Genomic DNA, 5,973 nt, shown 5'->3' with positions numbered 1-5,973 from the left:
CAAGAGGGTTCGAGTACAGGAACAAGGGTGTCTTGCTGCAGTTGTACAGGGCCTTGGTGAGACCGCACCTTGAGTATTGTGTGCAGTTTTGGTCGCCTTATCTGAGGAAGGATGTTCTTGCCATGGAAGGAGTGCAGCGAAGATTCACCAGGCTGATACCTGGGATGGCAGGAATGACGTACGAGGAGAGATTGGGTCGATTGGGCTTGTACTCACTGGAGTTTAGAAGATTGCGAGGGGATCTCATTGAAACCTATAAAATTCTGTCAGGCCTGGACAGACTAGATGCAGGAAGGATGTTCCTGATGGCCGGGGAGTCCAGAACTAGGGGTCATAGTCTAAGGATAAGGGGTAAGCCATTTAGGACTGAGATGAGGAGGAATTTCTTCACCCAGAGAGTGGTGAACCTGTGGAATTCTCTACCACAGAAAGCAGTGGAGGCCAATTCATTAAATATATTCAAGAAGGAGTTGGATATATTTCTTAAGGCTAACGGGATCAAGGGATATGGGGAGAAGGCAGGGACAGGGTACTGAATTTGGATGATCAGCCATGATCTCATTGAATAGCGGAGCAGGCTCGAAGGGCCGAATGGCCTACTCCTGCTCCTATCTTCTATGTCTATGTTTCTATGACAGATTCAAAACTGTTCTGTGGTGAGATCCTACACTGTTTCTTTTGTGAACAGCCAAGCTAATGGGAATCAGCAACATATTTCAAAAATCAACAGAGGTGTTTAGAGAGAGGGTCGATTGGTTCCCCGGTGATTGTAGCTCCAGATTGTACTGATGTGTTTGTCGAGCTGAAATTCTTCAGGTTGGAGGTTTCTCCAGCCCTAGAAATGGACGGCCTAATGAATGATACACAGAAGAATGGAGAGAGAATGGAGGAACTGAAGAAAAGGTTAGTGCTGGAATCAGGATTGCAGAGATCGAGAGCTCAGTTGCTCATCAACCTGAAACATTGGCCCACGATCTTTACTGGGGTGAGATTTCAAAGCAGGAGAGAGGAGTTCTGGTCGGGAGTGGGTTTTTTCAACATCATCCCCACCCGGAAGCCAGCCTGATTGACAGTGGGGTGGGGGGGGGGGGGGGGGGGAGGCTGCTGAAAAGGCCGCAGCCCAGGAACAGGGATAGAGATCGCAAGGGTGGGGGGAGGGGGATACAGTGTGGCTTCGAGGGTCAGGGTGTTGGCGAGAGATTGGGGCAGAGATGAGGACATCGGGAAGGTCGGTGATCACCGGGGGATCAGTGATGGTGGTGGGGGGGGAGGTCCGATCATGGGGGGATCTGATTGTGGGGGGGGTCCGATTACATGGGGGCTCTGATCCCGGGGAATGAAGCAGGTTAGCTTGGGGGCCGGGGGGGAAGCACACTTGCTGCTCCTGGCCCACAAGCTGGAAAGGCCCTTCCAGCCTGTTCCTGTTCCATGCACCAGTCCTCCCTTTAGCACCCGGGGAAACCCGGCCAGCCAGCGTTAAAGCTGGACAAGAGAGAAAATCTCAGGCACACATCCTCATTCAAATATTTAAATCAGCAACCTGCCTCCTGGGAGCGGGTTGGTTGCCTGTCCCCCATCCCACCACCGCTAACACTGGAAGTGGGCTGGCCCGAGGCGGGTTTGACAATTTTTTAATTTTCACATCCCACCCGAAACCCACCCGTTTTGCGGGGTTAGAATTACCCCCAAAGATGCTGCCTGACCTGCTGAGTGTTTCCAGCATTTTCTGTTTTTATTTCTGATTTCCAGCATCCACAGTATTTGGCTTTTGACTCACTTGCTTACTTGATGTAGCACGGGAATACACAGCTAATGGACTGCCAACACCTGACAATTTATATGCAAGATCCTTGATCAGAACCAAGTAAAATTGGTTCCACATCCCCAATGGCCCAGTGAGGCTATGCTGACTGGGACTGGCCCAGGCCTGATCTCCGACTGTGCAGAGTTAGCTGGCGTCCAACTGGACAGCGGTAACAGGGCTACAGTACCTCTGGGATCAGAAATGGGAAATCAGCCAGGGTTCCCCACTGCTGATTGCTATCCGGCAAACTCTGCTGGAAGCGGATCTGTGTAGATGTTATGAAAGCAGATGATTGGCTGATGCCCCTTGTGGTCAAATAGCCTACCAACACTAACTGTCAAAGCTCACACACGATTAATGGGTCAGGTACCAGGGAGGGACCAGCATTCAAAGAACTAAAGCCAATGCCTTTAAGAGGAGCGGGAAGAAAAAGAAAATTGTTCTAATTTTTATCCAGTAAAAATGAATGCACCAGAGGACTGACGGTTCCACACGGCTAATGCAACTTATATCTTTAAGAAACAAATTGTCTACTATTTAGCAGTTTTGATTTAATGAAATCTTTACCTTTTTTTAATAAATTGATGGTGTCCTGTATTTATTCTTTATCCTTCACACGGCCTTGTGTGGATGAAACTGGTATTGTCCCCCTCTCCCTCAAATCTGCCGTCATCACCCCTCTCCTCAAAAAAACAACCCTTGGCCCCTCCGTCCTTGTAAACTACCGCCCCATCTTCAACCTCCCTTTCCTCTCCGAAATCCTGGAACATGTTGTCGCCTCGCAAATCCATGCCCATCTTTCCCGCAACTCCATGTTTGAATCCCTCCAATCAGCTTTCCGCCCTTGCCACAGTACCAAACCGGCTCTCATCAAAGTCACAAATGACATTCTTTGTGACTGTGACAAAGGTGTAAACTATCCCTCCTTGTCCTTCTTGTCCTGTCTGCAGTCTTTGACATGGTTGACCACTCCATCCTTCTCCAACGCCTCTCCACCGTCATCCAGCTGGGTGGGACTGCACTCGCCTGGTTCCTTTCAGAAAAGTGGCAGATGGAATTTAATACAGAGAAGTGTGAGGTGATGCATTTTGGCAGAAGGAACAGGGAGAGGCAATATACACTTAATGGCACCGTTTTAAAGAGTGTGCAGGGACAGAGGGACCTGGGAGTTAATGTGCATAGGTCCCTGAAGGTGGCAGGACATATTGAGAGATTGGTTAACAAAGCATATGCGATCTTGGGCTTCATATATAGAGGTATTGAGTACAAAAGTAGAGAAGTTATGCTAAATCTTTATAAAGCGCTGGTTAGGCCACTGTTAAATCTGTGAGTTCAAGTAATTAATACTGAGACTTAATCAGTAACAATAAAACAGGTCTTTACTGGTTGGAGGTAGGGACTATACGTAGGTCTTTACTTCATGCCCACAGGCGGGAACTGAGGGGAGATCAGTACCCACAGTACTATTGATACCCCTATGGCCAGGAGTGGTACTGCGTATCACTACGCCCAACAAGTAGTGCAGTCCTGTCCATAGGTTCAAAGTAGCACACATATTACATACACAACATTCCTCCCTTCCTAGCTTTACAGTCATCTCCCCATTTAACATAACGTAATAACATATATACATATATAACTTCAGGTTTACATAACAGAATAACATAGATACATAGATAACTTCATGTCAAAACAGATCACAGATTCAGTCTCTGCGGAAAACAGTTCACAGATTCAATCTCTGTGGTGGAGTCGGTTCACGTTGCTGGAGTGACTCATTCAATAGTCCTTCCATGGATTTAACAGTTTGAACTTCCGAACTGAATTGGCTCCGTTCGGAGGGACCACGTGTGTGATCTGGTAGAGGTGATAATGGTTCAGATGGGTCATCTTCTGTTTTTACTTTTCCTTTTCTGCTTCTTGGAGACTCTCTGGCCTCCATTGTCAGCTGCCACAGCTGCCAGCTGCATGCGCAGTTCCTCCTTCTCTTCCTCCTGTTTCCGTCGTGGAGCCAGCTTCTCCCGATGTTCCGTAGACTTTTGGTGCTCCTCCATGATTTCTGCACTTTGGGAGTCGAAGTTACAAGCTGGGCAGGACAGGACATCGTAATATTCGGTGTCGTCCACCAGGTCATAGTAATATTCGGTGTCGTCCTGAGCTAGACCAGTGAGAGGGTCGTCTATTTCCTCCATACCCAGCTGGACGTTAGCCAGCTCTTGTTCCAAATCCAGACATCTTTCCTGAAGAGACTTCTTCATGTGTACCTCTGCATCCAGCTTTTTCTGGGCTTTCAGCAAGTCGTTTACTAGTGACCTCATTTGTGATTTTAATACTTCAACTTCCTTTGGAGATTGATTGATCTGACTATGCAATCCCTCTACCGGAGCAGCTGTTTCAGCGGTCTGTTGTTCTACGTTGACGTGAGTCAGCGTACTTTTGGCATCCAAGGGCTGCTCTGTTGCAGTCATCTCAGTCTGTGTTGCCACCTCAGCTCTTCCAATAACCTTTGAGAGCTCCGAACCCCTTTCGTTTGAATATTGAAGTTCGTGTTCAAGTTTTTCCCATTTCAGAGTCCTGTCCTTCAGCATATGCAGGAGTTGGCTGACCGTTAACTCCTCTGACATCAGACGTTTTGTGTGCTCCTGTTCCATTTTCTCCATCAGCTGCTTCTGTTGTCTTTCCAGATTCTCCAACTCTATATCAAAGAACTCTTTCGTTGCATTCAACTCTTGCTCACAACGGCGAAGCATTTGTTCTAATTGCTGTTGTAGTTTGAAATGGAGTTGAGTTCGAGCCCGGTGTCCCTCAGAAATGGGCACATCAGTAGACTTGCCAGACTCAGAATCCACAGTTAAACTATGTTGTTGTTGCTCAGTGGAATTCTGTGCTGAAACTTTGTCTTTTGCACCTGAGTTGGGCTTACCATCATCCGTTCCAGAGTCTGGGCCGACTATCTTCACCGAGTTCTCACTCGTTATTGTTTGTAGGAAATGCCAGTCCATATTCGTTTTCCTAATCCACTCCCGTCCTAGTAGTGGAGGACCTCCTTCAGATATCACATATAAGTCCATTATTTGACTGTCTTCGCCCTTGTGGACCACTGCAACCTCTATTTTCCTGATGGGGTACACTCTTTGCCCCGTGTATGTTTCCAATATAATCCCCGTATCCTGTAGGGGAATATGTTGGAATAACTTTCCGTAATCTTTCTTATTTATGACCGTCAATGCCGATCCAGTGTCCAATTCCAGTTTTACTTGGACTCCTTCTATCTGAAGAGTGACCCAAATTGTCTGGAGGTCTGCACCCTTACCAGCGTTGAGTACTCTTAAGCTAGCCAGTTCATTACTGCTAGCGTCTGAATCGGACTCCTGTTCGGTCACCTTGTGTACCTTTGCGTATTTTCCTTGCGGTGACTTCTTGTTGCTGGTCTTCTTCGCTGACCTGCATACTCTAGCTATATGTCCAAGCCTACCACAAGTTCTACATTCTTGGTTTTTAAACCAACACTGGTTCTGATCATGCGTTGTCTTTCCACAACGATAACATTTGCCAGAACTCACACCCAATTTGTGTGCACTGAGCTCCGGTGACCGTAGCTGCATTACTGCCGTGCCTCTCGCTGCGGCTTCGTGTGCTGCTGCCATAGTGACCGCCTTCTCAAGCGTCAGCTCATTCTCCTCGAGCAGTTGCTTTTGTGTATCCTGTTTAAATAAACCACACACAAATTTGTCTCGAAGTGCCTCTGTCAGTCCCGTTCCAAACTGGCAATATTTCGCTAATTTACGCAATTCCAGCAAATAATCAGCATTGCTTTCATGCTGTAGCTGCCTTCTGTCATAAAATTTAAATCATTCCGCTAGCATCAGCGGCGTGGGGTTTAGATGATCTTTCAGGACAGTAACAATCTCATCGAACGTCTTATCCGCCGGTTCATCTGGTGATAACAGGTGTTTCAATTGCCCGTATGTCTTCGCACCCATTAAATTTAATAATGTTAGAGCTTTATCTTGGTCACGAATTTTATTGGCCTTACAATAATTTTTTACTCTTTCAACATATATGGCCCAATCTTCGAGGTCACTATCAAAGGTACTAATATTCCCGTGTTTAGGCATTGTAGATTTGCAATTTCTCAGATTTTTTTTTTTTTTACTGCTATCCAAGAT

General features: G+C 46.8%; 1 pseudogene; it reads left to right on the top strand.

Annotated features, from left to right (window-relative positions):
- Positions 1-841: 841 nt before the first annotated feature.
- LOC147113190 (uncharacterized) overlaps positions 842-5,973 on the top strand; it is a 99,446-nt pseudogene continuing 94,314 nt past the window's right edge.

Source organism: Somniosus microcephalus, chromosome 9 (assembly GCF_052327205.1).
Source record: "Somniosus microcephalus isolate GS21.2 chromosome 9, FLI_Smic_1.0, whole genome shotgun sequence".
NCBI lineage: Eukaryota > Metazoa > Chordata > Chondrichthyes > Squaliformes > Somniosidae > Somniosus > Somniosus microcephalus.
Note: the sequence above shows the minus strand (reverse complement) of the source record. Positions and strands in the feature narration are given on the sequence as shown.